The sequence below is a fragment of the Lipotes vexillifer genome, unplaced genomic scaffold, assembly GCF_000442215.2.
Source record: "Lipotes vexillifer unplaced genomic scaffold, Lipotes_vexillifer_v1.1 scaffold278, whole genome shotgun sequence".
Taxonomy (NCBI): Eukaryota; Metazoa; Chordata; class Mammalia; order Artiodactyla; family Lipotidae; genus Lipotes; species Lipotes vexillifer.
This window is the reverse complement of record NW_006769677.1, coordinates 245,179-259,257: the sequence shown is the minus strand read 5'-3', so window position 1 is coordinate 259,257 and position 14,079 is coordinate 245,179. Positions and strand designations below refer to the sequence as shown.

At 49.7% G+C, this 14,079-nt stretch overlaps 1 pseudogene; it reads right to left on the bottom strand.

Moving 5' to 3' along the window:
• Positions 1–12,105: 12,105 nt before the first annotated feature.
• LOC103086296 (60S ribosomal protein L23a pseudogene) lies at positions 12,106–12,445 on the bottom strand (annotated as a pseudogene).
• Between the last annotated feature and the right edge of the window lie 1,634 nt (positions 12,446–14,079).

The window sequence follows — 14,079 nt, the reverse complement described above, 5'->3', positions numbered from 1 at the left end:
TTGGCCATGCCTACAGCAAAGTGAAGGTGAAATCCAACTCCCAAGACACTTGTCATCGTATCAGGGAGAACCAGGTGATGCTGTTGACTAGCTGTGTGACCTTGAGCAAACCACCTGGGCCCCCTCCCCGGGTTTCAGTGCCTGGTCTTGTCTGCTTTTCTGTGGAGGCATATTTGGAAGGAAGGGATGTCACTGTGCCCCAGGGGGCACGGGCCTGGGCTCTGAGGACAGAGACCCGGGCTCGTGTCCTGGCTCCACCACTTACTAGTGTTGTGAGCACTGTGCCCTTGTGTCCTCACCTGTAAGGTGAGAGTTAATAGATGGATGGCAGAAAAAGAGAAGACAACACAGGTCCAGACCAGCATGGGACCAATATCCAGAACACACAAGGACTACCCTTTGCAAATCAAAAGAAGATGGCAACCGGGGTAGAAAACTGCGCAAAGGATGTGGCAGGCCGTCAACAGAGCTGCCAGAACGTACACAAATGGGATACCTGTTAATGTGTCAGAGAGGTTCTATCAGAGGGGGAGATACGAGTGAGGGCTGGGACAAAAGGGATGGTGCTTCCCAACCTGGGGGTGATTTTGTCCCCTGCAACCACCAGGGGATATTTGGCAATGTCTGGAGACGTTTCGGTTGTCACGGGGTGGGGGTTGGTGTTGGCATCTAGTGGGTAGAGGCCAGGGATACTGCTGAGCATCCTCTAGTGCCCAGAACAGCCTCCACAACAAAGAAGTATCTGGCCCCAAATGTTAGTGGTGTTGAAATTGAGAACCCCGGGACTAGATAGACGGGTAAACAGACGGATGAAGGGGCCTGGCTGGGACAGTGAGCTGCTGAGGCATACGACTCATTCAAATAAATCCGATAAAGGAGCGGTGGTAATGGTTCCTAAATGTTTGGCAGACAGTAGCAGGTTCAATTAATGTTCGCTGCTCTACTGTTACTCTTTCCTTGAGGGGTCTGGCCTCCTCGGCCCTCTTCTGTTTGCTCCAGCAGCAAACCTGTGGGCTTCAGACCAGAGGGATTCGTGTGTGTCGCCCAGAGATGGCTGAGCAGTCACAGTGGGCAGCCCAGCCCTCGCCCCTGTGCCCCGGGGCGGAGGGATGGAGGGAAGCGGGAGTTGGAGAAGGTCGAAGAGGACAAAGGGAAAGGTGGGTGGGAGTGTCTGGGCTGGGGAGCAAAGAGGAAGAGAAAGGAGACGCTGCAAGCTTCGGAGTTTCACAGCATCACAGAAATACCCAGAAAGCCGGGGGGCGGAGGGGGGCCACAGGGAGAAGTTCAAGTTGAGCAATGGCTGCGGTTCTCTTCACAAATTCATGGAAAATCCTCTTTTCATGCCCTCTGGTTCAGTTAAACTAGACCCCTGACCCCCTCCACGGTGGCCTAGAAAGGGGCCCATCCCAGAGCCACCATTTCTTGCACCGTCTCCTCCCCCTCCCCTCCCCCTTCTCCACTCACCCTGGCCAGTTCTCCAGCCCTAAAGTAATTGACAAGATACATACCAGGGGCTTCCCTGGTGGTCCAGTGGTAAAGAACCCGCCTTCCAATGCAGGGGACGTGCGTTCGATCCCTGGTCGGGGAACTAAGATCCCACATGCCGCAAGGCAACTGAGCCCGAGCGCCACAACTACTGAGCCCACGTGCCTCAACTAGAGAAGAGAAAACCCACACACCACAACTAAAGAGAAGCCTGCACGCCACAACCAGAGAGAAACCCAAGCAGACCCTGCGCTGTAACAAAAAGATCCCGCGTGCCTCAACAAAGATCCCGTGTGCCGCAACTAAGACCTGATGCGGCCAAAAGAAATTAAGGAAAATAAATTAAATAGATATTTTTTAAAAAACATACATACAAAATCATCGTCGTCATCATTATCATCATCTTACCTCTCAGCATCTGGGAAGAAATCATCTTCCTTACATGACGGACCAAGAGACCCTCTAGGATTCTTCAAGCTGAGCCCCAAATTTGGCTCTGAGCTTCCTGGTAGCCCAAGTGAAATGAGAATTGGGGCCAGTTTCATGAGTCGTATTGCCCATAATCAGAAACCCTCTGAGGATGCAGAGCTTCTCCAGGAACTGGAGCCTGAAATATATTCGGCTCCCAGGTCTTATAGCCAGCGCTGGCTGAGGCAGTGACTGCTAGCGACAGCAGCATCCCCAAATAAGTGCAACAGCGGGACTCCTCCGGCCATTTTCCAGAAAGCCCCACCATAAGGGAGGGACATAGTAAAGATTTTGTGGTGGCTAAATAACGTGGTCCAAGAGGCACTCGGCTTCATGAGAGCCCGACTTGGTTCAGGGATAAGTCTCATCTGGAAGAATGGATGGAATGCATGGCCTTTAAATAACCCCCATGAACTTTATTTCTCTCAACTGAGCTTTTGATAAAATTGGGGCAGCAGGAGGCAGTTGGAGGTTGTAACCGCTGACAAGGGTCTGGCAGGCAGCGCTCTGGCACTGGGTGAGGGTGGGGCTGGGCATCCCTGGCACCTGCCAAGGCATCATTCATGGATTCAGCTGTTCTCAGTCTCCCCAAAGGCCCAGAACATGCAGAGCTTTCTCATTTTGCTCTGGCCTAAAGTGGAACTTGCCCGAGAAGCTGGAGGAAATAGGAAGCAGGGCTCAGAGCCGGCAGTGTCCTAAGAGCCCCACCTCTCCCTTGGGTTGTTATTAAGAGTAATAATAACCCGCATTCACTGTGTGTCTACGCATTTTATCACTACCTCAGTTTAATCTTCACAACCAAGCTCTTAGGTCGATACTCGGATTGTCATTTTACAGATGAATAAACTGAGGCTCAGAGGGCTTTGCTCCTGTAACAGTTAGTAAGGGTAGAAGCTACGATGCCCACTCAGATCTGTCCGATTCCAGAGTTCACACATGTGTAACCGCTGCACCATCATACCCCGCCACATAGTATGAGAGAGAAAACCTGTGGGAAAAGTGAAATGGCAGTTAATTTTGGCATGAGAGCACAGGAGACACATGACTCTCAGAATGCAATCCGGGAGAAAGCCGGAAGCCTGCAGCAACGTTTTGAATTGAAGGCCCAGGGGTCTTCAATTCCTCGAAGCCCTCTCAGACATCCAGAGCCTGCTGGGCTGTAAACAGCAGTTGCACCCAAGCGTCTGTGAAAGTCAGAGGAGAGGGGTGTTGCAGGGAAGGTGCTGCAAGTCAGTGGGTAAAGGATGCCCTGGGACCAAGCTCAAGAGGCCCCTCAGAGGCTGCTGGGGATCCCTCCACCCATCAATGAGGGAGCAGCGCAAGCCCCACACTCCCAGCTGGAGCTCAGGGTCTGGCTGGTCTGGGCCTGGGGTCCCTCCTGGGAGCAGCCATAGGTGCATCCCGTCACTTCCTGAAACCGGCAGGGGGACACATCCAGACGAAATAGCACCTGTGAAGTTGTCTCCCAGCAGGTGTCCCTGTGACTCCCTTGTGACTCCATGCCCTATCTCCTTTGACTGCGTACACTGACCTCCTTTAGAAGGTCTCTTTAGCATGGGGATGGGAGTGTCTAGACGACAGGAAAGCTTTCCAGATCAGTGAGCAACATGCTGACAAGCAGGGCCTGGGCTCAGCCCCAGGAAACTGATGACTCAGGAGGACGTGACTTCTCTCCACAGACGTGTTCACCAGGCACCGGCCAGGGGCCCTCCCTGTGCCAGGTGTGAGGGTAAGGAAAGGAGTCAGGCCCAGTTCTTGCCCTCATGGGGCAAGAAAAGAGTAAAGAAGTGGACACGCCTCAGTGTGTCTTCATTAGGCCCTTCCAGAAAATTGAGAAAGGAAGGAAGTGAGAAAAGGAGGGATATACCTACAAATTAAGCCAGAAATCTAACCACATCTCCCCTCGTCCCCATGCACTGCTACCACCCTCATCTCTGGCCTAGATTATTACAATGGGGTCCTGAACACAGCAAGTCCACTCCTACCACAGGGCCTTTGCACTTGCTGTTCCCTTTGCCCTTCCACCAGCATCCTCATGAGTCAGTGTCTTCATGTCTTTGCTCAAATGTCCCTTCTCAATGCATGGAAGCCACCCAATTAAAAGTCACAACAACACCCCTCTCTCTGCCAGGCCACAAATGCTTTAGTAGGTATAATACACAGGGGCATTTCTCACTAACTCCTCATAGTACAGTTTCTTAAGGACCTCGGGATAGATTTCCCATTGGCCTTGGCCCATGAGCATGTACCCAGAAGTGTCCTCCCTGCCAACTATCGACCAGTGTACTGGGATCAAGCCTGGCTCTTCCAACCTGCTGACCCCAGGGCTGGTCCTCTCCTGTCCTAGGGAAATTCCAGAAGATCCTGGGCACCCTTCCCTACCACCGTCGTAAACAAGTGTGGCTCTGACCTGTTGCGGCAGGACTGGTTAGCTGGTTACCAAATTCATCTTCTCTTCCTGGGCACTCTCTGGACTCCATTTCCATCTCCTTTGCCATCAAGCTGGTAGAACATGAGCAGAGGCACTCTGTCTCTCTTCTGGGCTGAGGATGTTAAGAAGCAGGTGTGCCCCATCTACCTCTATTTCCCTTCTGCCATGACCTCGTGATTTAGGAGATGGCAGACCCACAAGATGGAAGGAGCCTGGGTGCCTGAATCTCTGCTCAGGGGAAGACTGCCTGCCCGTCAGAGCACCCGTCTTGGACTCCGTGTGTATAAAAAGTAAACTTTGTGAGGATCCTTTGTTGGCTATTTGGTATTTAACCTCCTGCCTTTCTGAGGACTCGGGGCCTGCCCTCACGGCAACACACCTCTGTCCCTTCCCCCAACTGCATTTCCCACCTGAAGTTCGTCCCCTCTTCACCACCCCACACCAGGCCTGTGATGATGACTGAGGAGCTGCTGAATGAATCATTGCCGCTCTTGGGATCTGCAAGCTGATATTAAAGGCAGCCTGGCAGAGAGGGAAGGCTCTTCCCACTACCTCTCTATAAGCCTGGTTCCAACAGTGTGGGACTTCGGGTGAGACCTTAACCTTCCAGAGACTCAGCTTCCTCATCCTTAAAATGGGAACTATAGGGTTTCCCTGGTGGCGCAGTGGTTGAGAGTCCGCCTGCCGATGCAGGGGACGCGGGTTCGTGCCCCGGTCCGGGAGGGTCCCACATGCCGCGGAGCGGCTGGGCCCGTGAGCCATGGCCGCTGAGCCTGCGCGTCCGGAGCCTGTGCTCCCCAACGGGAGAGGCCACAACAGCGAGGGGCCTGCGTACCGCAAAAAAAAAAAAAAAGTGAAAATGGGAACAATAGCATCTGCCCATGCCACCTCACAGAGGAAAAGATGGGGGGTGGGGGGCGGGTGGGCCTTGATATGCAGGAGCAGCTGCTCTGAGCCCAACTCTATAAACATCATCTCGCTTAAAGCACTTAGATAGGGAACCGAGGCATACAGAGGTTTAAAAGCGCCTGCCGAGTTCACCCAATCAGTAAGTGGCTGCCCCACCCCTGACTTGGTCCTCCCCATCTTCTCTCCCTCACTGGATGGTACCAGCCCTCACCCAGGTGCTCAACGCAGGGACTCCTCCCTCACCCTCACCTCCCGTACACACTTCAGCACCAAAGCCCAGTTGCCTTACCTTAATAAACAGCTCTCCAATCTAGCCCTTCTCTCCACCGCCGCTGCCACCACTCTGGCCCAGAGCCCCCCTTCTGCCCCCGCACATCTCTCCTGGACCCCGCAAGAGCCTCCACGTTGGCCTCCACACAGCTCCTCTTCCACACAGCGGCCCCAGGCCAGTCAGCGCCAACCCAACCGTGCCAACTCGCAGGTTAGGACAGCTCAGTGGCTTCCTGCTGCTCGTAAGACAAAGTCTTACCGTGGTCTGCCCAGCATGAGAGACCCACCTCTTCCTCCACCCCTCCTCTCTCCACTCTGGAAAGTCAGGGCGGCCTTCGTCTGGTCCCCTGAACACCCTCCAGCTCCCTCCTTGGTGGGAGTACCCTTTGCACATGCTGTTCCTTCTGCATGGAACACCCATCCTTCCCTGCTTCACCTGGTTTACTCCTAATCACCCTTTGTATCTCAGGTCTGGTGTTACCTCTCCAAGAACTTTCCCTGACCTTCTTGACTAGGGGACATCCCCTATAGCTCTCCTCATTGTTATTATCTTATGTCTATTTGAGTAATTATTTGATGAAGTTCACCTCCCTCACATGACTTTAAGCTCCACAAGAACGGGAACTGTGACCACGTTGCTTGCCATTGAAACCCAGGGTCTGACAGCATCTGACACATAGTGGGACTTAAATATTGGCTGAGTAATTGAATCAGTGAATGTTAGAGTTGAAATCCAAGTCTGCATGAACTCCTCACTCATCAGTTGTTGTGGGGAATTGCATTAGTCTGCTCATGCTGCCATAATAAAATATCATAGACAGAGTAGCTTAAACAATAGAATTTTTTTAAAAAATAAATTTATTATTTATTTATTTTTGTCTGCGTTGGATCTTCGTTGCAGCGAGTGCGGGCTACTCTTCATTGTCATGTGCGGGCTTCTCATTGCGGTGGCTTCTCTTGTTGTGGATCACGGGCTCTAGGCGCGCGGTCTTCAGCAGTTGTGGTGTGCAGGCTCTAGAGCACAGGCTCAGTAGTTGTGGCACGCGGGCTTAGTTACTGCACAGCATGTGCGATCTTCCCGGACCAGGGATCGAACCCGTGTCCCCTGCATTGGCAGGCGGATTCTTAACCACCGCACCACCAGGGACATCCCAACAATAGAAATTTATCTTCTCGCAGTTCTGGAGGCTGGAAGCCCAGGATCAAGGTTCCGGCCAGTTTGGTTTCTGGTGAGACCCCTCTCCTCAGCTTGCAGATGCAGATTCATGGCCTTTTATCTGTGTACATGAGGATAGAGACCTCTGGTGTCTCTTCTTCTTGTAAAGACATCAGTACTATTGGATTAGTGCCCCACCCCTATGACCTCATTGAACTTAATTACCTTTTTAAAGGCCCCATTTCCAAATACAGTCACATTGGGAGTTAGGGCTTCAACATGTAAATTTGAGGGACACCTTCAGTCCATAACAGTCTGCCAACTAGTGCCCCCCCCGAATTCGCCTCACATGCAAAATACATTCACCCCATCCCAACAGCCCCCAAAGTCTTAACCCATTCCAGCATCAATTCCAAGTCCAAAGTCTCACTAAATATCATCTAAACCAGATATGGATGAGACTCGCTCGAGGTATGATTCATTCTGAGGCAAAACTCCTCTCCAGCTGTGAAACGGTGAAACCAGACAAGTTCTGTACTTCCAAGACACAACCGAAACACAATGGTGGGACAGGCATAGAATAGACATTCCCATTCCAAAAGGAGGAAATTGGAAAGAAGAAAGGGGTAACAGGTCCCAAGCCAGTCCAAAACTAGCAAAAGGCAAATTCCATTTGATCTTAAGGCTCCAGAATGATCCTCTTCAGCTCAATGTCCTACCCTCCATGCCCACTGGGGCAGTAGCATCACCCCATGACCCTAGGCAGTGACCCTGCCCCCTCTGCTCTGCTGGGCAGCCTTGCCTCTGAGGCACTGATTGATGGCGTCCTGGCCCTCTGAAACTGAGGAAGTGGCCCCACCCTTTGAAACAGCCATGTCCCCTGGGCCTGAGGTGGGAGTGGCAGCCCTGATGATCTCTGAATCATCTTCATGGTCATTGTTCCCTTTCCTTGAAAATCTGAATCTGGGTACTCTACTGTCCTGTCCAGTAGATCCCAGAAATCTGACAGCCTTCCTCCACTCCATTTTCTCTCTCCCCTTTAGTCCCCGCTGGCATGATTCTGCCAATATAATCCCATCTCTATTCCTGGCTTCAGCTGAGATGGCTGATTAAATCTGTGGATAATCTCTTTATGGAATGATCATCCAGCTGCACCCTTCGTGTTTTCTCTGGAATGCTGCTTCCTTATTCTTTGAAATATGGATAAGCTGAGAATTTTCCATATCTTCGAATTCTGGTTCCTTTTTGCTTCATAATTTCTTCAATTTATCTCTCTCCTCTCACATTTTACTCTTAGCAGTAAGGAGAAGCCAGGCCACATTTTCAACACTTTGCTTGGAAATCTCCTCTGCTAAATATCCAAGGTTGTCACATACAAGTCCTACCTTCCACAAAACACTGGAACGCAACTGAGACAAGTTCCTTGCTCATTTATAACGAGGATCACTTTGCCCTCAGCTTCCAATACCATGTTCCTCCTGAGGTCTCACCAGAAGCAGCATTACTGTTCATATTCCAGAAGCATTCTCTTCAAGATGATATACCTATTCTCTACAGCTTTCTCTATAGCTCTCTCCTTTTCTTTCTAAGTCTTCAGCAGAATCGACTTTAGTGTTCCACCAACAGTCCCTTCAGGGCAATCTAGGATTTTTCCGGCAAGCACCCCAAGCCTCTACCCATTACCGAGTTCAAAAGCACTTCCACGTTTTTAGGTATTTGTTATAGCAGCAACCCTATTCTCGGTACCCTAATCTGTATTACTCACGGTTCTCCAAAGAAACAAAACGAATAGCATATACCTATAGGTCTAGATCTACAGATAAGGAAATTTATTATAAGGAGTTGGCTTATGCAATTATGGAGGCAGGTAAGCCCAGAATCTGCAGAGCCGATGTCCCACTTTGAGTCCGAAGGTTAGAAGGCCGCTTTAGAAGCAGGAAAAGTCAACGTCCCAGTTTGAAAGCTGTCAGGCAGGAGAATTCTCTCTTGCTCCGGAGAGGACCAGCCTTTTGTTCCATTCCAGCCTTCAGCTGATCGGATGAAGCCCACTTACATAATGGAGGTCAATGTACTTTACTGGTTCTACCAATTTAAATGTTACTCTCCTTCAAAAATACCTTCACAGAAACACCCAGGATAATGTTTGACCAATTATCTGGGCAGTCCATGGCCTAGTCAAGTTGACACATAAAATTAAGCATCACAGCAATCGCAGGAGAAAGTATATGTGATCAAGGCTTGATGAATATCAGGGCCAGTGTGAGCCAGGGATTAACCCCAGAGCTGAAAACATGGTTTGCCATCCACTCATTTCTCACACATTTATTACTCACCTACTATAAGCGTCTCAGTTACCTGTTGCTACGTAACAAACTATCCCAAAACTTAGTACCTCAAAACAGCAACAGTTTATTCTTCTTCATGATTTTGTGGGTCAGGAATTTGGGCAGGGCTCAGCTGGGTGGTTCTTCTGCTCCAGGTGACATCAGCTGTGCCACTCATTCAGCTGGGCTAGGCTAGAAAGCCCAGGGAGACCACAGTAAAATATCTGGAGCCTCAGCTCCTCCTCGCGCATGGTCTCTCAATCTCCAAGTGCTGTCGCATCATTCTCTAGTCTACCCGTGTTGCTTTATAGCTTGTGTCCGGCTTCCCCAAGAGTGTTCCAAGAGGACAAGCCCCAAGAGGAGAAGCAAGCACTTGACAGATCAATGCTTGCATCATGCTTCTGATGGCACATTGGTCAGAGCCAGTCACGTGTTTGAGCCCACCTGTGGGAGAGGGCTATACAACGGCATGAAGACCAGAGTGTGTGTGGTTCCTCGGGGGGCCCCCAATGTAACAGTCCACCAACATGTGAGGGGACACCCGTCCTGACTCTTGTCCTCAAGTACCTCACAGTCCAGCATAGCATTTCCAAATGTATTGGGCCACAGCATCTCAACACTGTTTCTGCAATGCACAAGCCCCAGTATGAATTCTTGCCATCTTCAGATAGAGCATCTCATTTTGTAAAGGCGGATGATCATAGGATGATAAGGGTATGCACGTATTTGTCACTTTCCATACACATATTTTTTCAAAATAAATCTTAAAGGAAAATATTGCTACTTTTGCATATTCATGGGAGAATATAGTTGACCCCTGAACAACATGGGTTTGAACTGCGCAGGTCCACTTACACTCTGATTTTTTTCCACAGTAAATGCTACAATACTACATAATCAGCCGTTGGCTGAATTGAGGATGCAGAACCGCCTATAAAGAGGGCCGACTATAAGCTACACCCAGATTTTCGACTGTGCAGGGGTTGGTACCCCTAACCTCCACGTTGTTCAAGGGTCAACTGTACTTTATCACATTGCATGACGTGCTCAGAAGACAGTTTGGGAAATGCCGGCCTGGTGACTCCTAGTAGGAACATAAAGTTTGGTGGAAAAGGCTTTTTGACTCTTAGGACCACAGACAAGGGTGGCCCACGGTGGATCAGAGACAGCTCATCCCAGCAGGTTGGAAGGCCCAGGATGTCTGTGGGACTCTCTGTTTTGTCTCCATGAGTGATGGGCGGTCAGGAGGCATCATTCTGACACCACTGGAGTAGGGCTGAGACAACACGTGGCAGGTGATTCCAACACGTCATTCTGTGTCACCCTGTGCCCTCTCTGCACCAGGCACATGGTTCACACATTGAACACCACCCATCCCACCACATCTGACCCCACTTCAGAATGACTTGAGAACAACAGAAGGGGGTTCTCAAGGGCTTGAAAGTCCCATCCCAAAGCCCAGGCTGCACTCTCTTTCAGCACTGCAGAAAGAGAGGCCCCAGCTCTGAGCAGAGTGCGCAGGGCCACTGGCCAGCGGGCCAAGGTTGCTCAGAGTGGACTTTGTGGATCCTATGCAGCAGAATCCCCAGTAGCAACTAGGAGATTCCAGTGCATTAGCCTAGAAGGGGGCCCAGGAATCTGCATTCCTAGCCTCCACCATGGGTCACATGGTGCTAGTCCCTCCCCAAATTTAGGGTTTCCATGTGGTTATTTTTGAAAGGTCCCCATGGGTTGGGGGTAGCAGAGGGACACCAACCCTGAGGTGTGGCTCTCAGTGATGTCCAGTGCAGGCAGGACACAGGTGACCAGCAGCCAGAGATGTGAGAAGCTTCACATGCCAAATAGACTTTTTATTTTCAGACTCAATATATATGTATTTCTCTTACAACATAAGAGACAACTTGCCTACAAGTTCCCTCCACAGATCAATCCCCAGAGATTAAATCTGTTTTGAGTTCTATTTTGAAAAAAGAGGAAATTGGATCCTGGTTCTGGGTGGGAGGAGGGGTGAGGGGAGGGGAAGGGAAGTTAAGAAAGGAGGCAAAATGCACAGATTTCCAGAAACTTCCTTATGGTTTCCTCCCCGCCTGCATCTTATCCTGTGCTCTCCCACCCCACCAAGACAAAACCCAGGCTGGACACACCGTCCCTCCCCCTCACTCCAAAGGTGCCCACAGTCCTCTCAGAACCAGGACCTAGTGAAAGAAGTCAGACAGAGTATGATCTCACTTTTATGCTGAATCTAAAAAAGCCCGGGCTCAGATAAATAGAGAACAGATTGGTGGTTACCGGAGGTAGAGGTGGGGCGGTGGGGAAAATTAGCCAAGGTAGTCAAAAGGTAAAACTTCCAGTTATAGCATTAATACATTCTGGGGATGTAATATACAGCAGGGGGACTACAGTTAACATTACTGGATTGAATATTTGAAAGTCGCTAAGAGAGTAGATCTCAAAATTTCTCATCGCAAGAAAAACAATCGTAGTTATGTGAGGTGATAGATGTTAGGTAAACTTATTGTGATAATCATTTCACAACTTATGCGTATATCAAATCATTGTTGCTCACCTTAACCTTACACAATGTTATATGTCAATTATATCTCAATAAGCCTGGAAAAAATAAAAATAAAAAAATAAAAGGCATTGATCCACAGTGAGTTCAAGATTAATTCCATTGTCAAATATTTGGAATGCAGTTATTCTAGCTTGGCTCAGCCTAATGCTTTAACAGGCGGTCAGACTGGGGGTTAGGGCTGACATCCTGCAAGAGGGCATTATTTATAAATTCCAAACATCCTCATGATAATGTCCTGATTCCTGTGACAATAAGGCTTATCAAGTTGCCTAGGTACTTTCAGGTCTGCATTTGTGTTTGTATTGTGTGAGTCCTTCCGTCACTTAAATTTAAAAATAAAATACAGAAACCAGGGCCTCCTCACCAGGTTACCAGCCCTGCCTGAGGCCTTCCCCTCAGTGGGGGTGGGGGAAGGATGTCAGAGGGCAATGCCTTTTTTTTCAATAGTGAAAAATCTTATACTTAGGGTTAGCCAGCGGGACTCAGTTTAGATGATCCCAATTTTGTTGGCAACATCCAAAGCGTCATAGTCAGGAGCCAGGCCAACATATGCCTTCTTCGCTCCATCAGGCCTTATCAGGGTGTGGACCTTGGCCACGTCAAAGTCATAGAGCTTCACATACTGTTCAATCTGGTGCTCGTTGGCCTTGACCTCCACAATGAACACAGGTGTGCTGTTGTCTTCTATCTTCTCCATGGCTGACTCAGTGTTCAGGGGGAACTTGATGATGGCATAGAGGTCAAGCTTGTTTCTCCTTGTGCGTGCTCTTCTGAGGATATTTGGGTTGCCTTCCGAACCGCAATGTTTTGAGCGTTTGGAAGGTGGATAACGTTCAGATCTTTTTTTGTGGCTGTGGACACAGAGGGTAATGCTTAACCCAGGGACTACAAGTCTGGCTCAGGCGGTGCAAGTGGGAGCATCCTCGGGGTCTTCCCAGGGGTCCTGTGGGCGGACACAGTCCACCTACACACAGACCCACACCCTCAGGTTGCCCATTACGTTTCTATCTGATTTCTCCTTGTCTCTGAGAATGCGTGATTCTTGCCTGTGGTCTATTCTAAGTCCCTCTTGTGGGCTTTCCCTCCAGAGCAGGTGCCCTTAACCTAAGGACCTCAGATACCACCTTCCTCACGCCAGAAGGTCTGTGGATAGAATTCAGGGATCCATGACTTTGGATGAGAAAAAAATATACATCTTTATTTTCACTAGCATCTAACTGAAATTTAGCATTTCCTCTGTTGTAAATGCAGGGAACAATCTACAGTAGTATTTGCAGAAACTGTGACTTTGTCACCAACAGAAATCACAGAGATTTTGAGATCACATTGGAATTGTTGCCAATCTTTTGAAATATCTACCCATCACTGCTTTAAAATGATCACCACCAAAGTGTAAGTAGAGAAGCGTGTGTATTACTCTTTTATAAAGCTGTTTCCTTCGTGTTTTGACCACTGTATTTTTGCACCACTGGTTTCTTTTGTAGTCCTGTGGATTTAATTTTATACGTTTGAAAACATTATTCCAAGGAAAAGTCCATAGGCCTCACCAGATGCCCACTGGGTCCATGGTCCATGAAAGGTCAAGTCCTAGAATCCTCAGACCTAATCGTCCTCAGATCTTTTTCCAGCATGAAAAGCCCCAGAAGTACCCTTCTCCCCCAGTAGTTGCACTTTAGGTATTTTCTTGAGAAAAAGCTTTAAGAGGCAAAAGCCACTATGTAATGCTTGCCTTTAAACAAACGTGCATTTTATTCATCACAATGGTATCTCTTGACTTTTGGAAAACAGTGGCCACATCTGCAGGAGAGCTCCCGTTGACCAGCCTGGTCTCCAGACCCCGTGCAGTAACGCTGCTCCCACACCCAGGCCCACTGAGCCGCAGTATGTGGGTGGATCTGCAGGCAGAGCCGTGGGCCTCAGAGAATGTCACCCCCACTGCTCCTAGCACAAGGCTGGCCCCAGGAAACACTCAGCAGGTACAGCCTGACTTGGGTGGGCCTGAGGCAGCTGTCCTGGGGTGGAACATGGCTGAAACCTCCCTGTTTCTGCAGCCGCCTGCAGCCCCCGGGCCCTGAAGCAGACTTGCCAGGTCAGCAAATGAAAACACAGGCTGCTCAGTTAAATGTGAATTTCAGACCAAGAGCGAATCATTTTGACTATAAGCACATCCCCTGCAATAGTTGGGATATACTAATACTAAAAAAATGATTCGTTGTTTACTGGGGGAACCCTACTCCCTCTAGCAGCCTGATCCTAGAAAAGTCCCTACCCAGGTCCAGTTTAAGGCTGTGCCCAAGCTCAGATTCTCGGCTGAGACTCCTACCTCTGCCCAAGGTCTGGTCCTGGAAAGGGACCATTCGGGGAAGGGAGTGGGATCAGGGAGACGCCAGACAGTGACCCACCTCTCGGCCACTCCCAGTCACCAGCTAGCCTCAGGACCCGCCCCCCCCCCCCCCCCCCA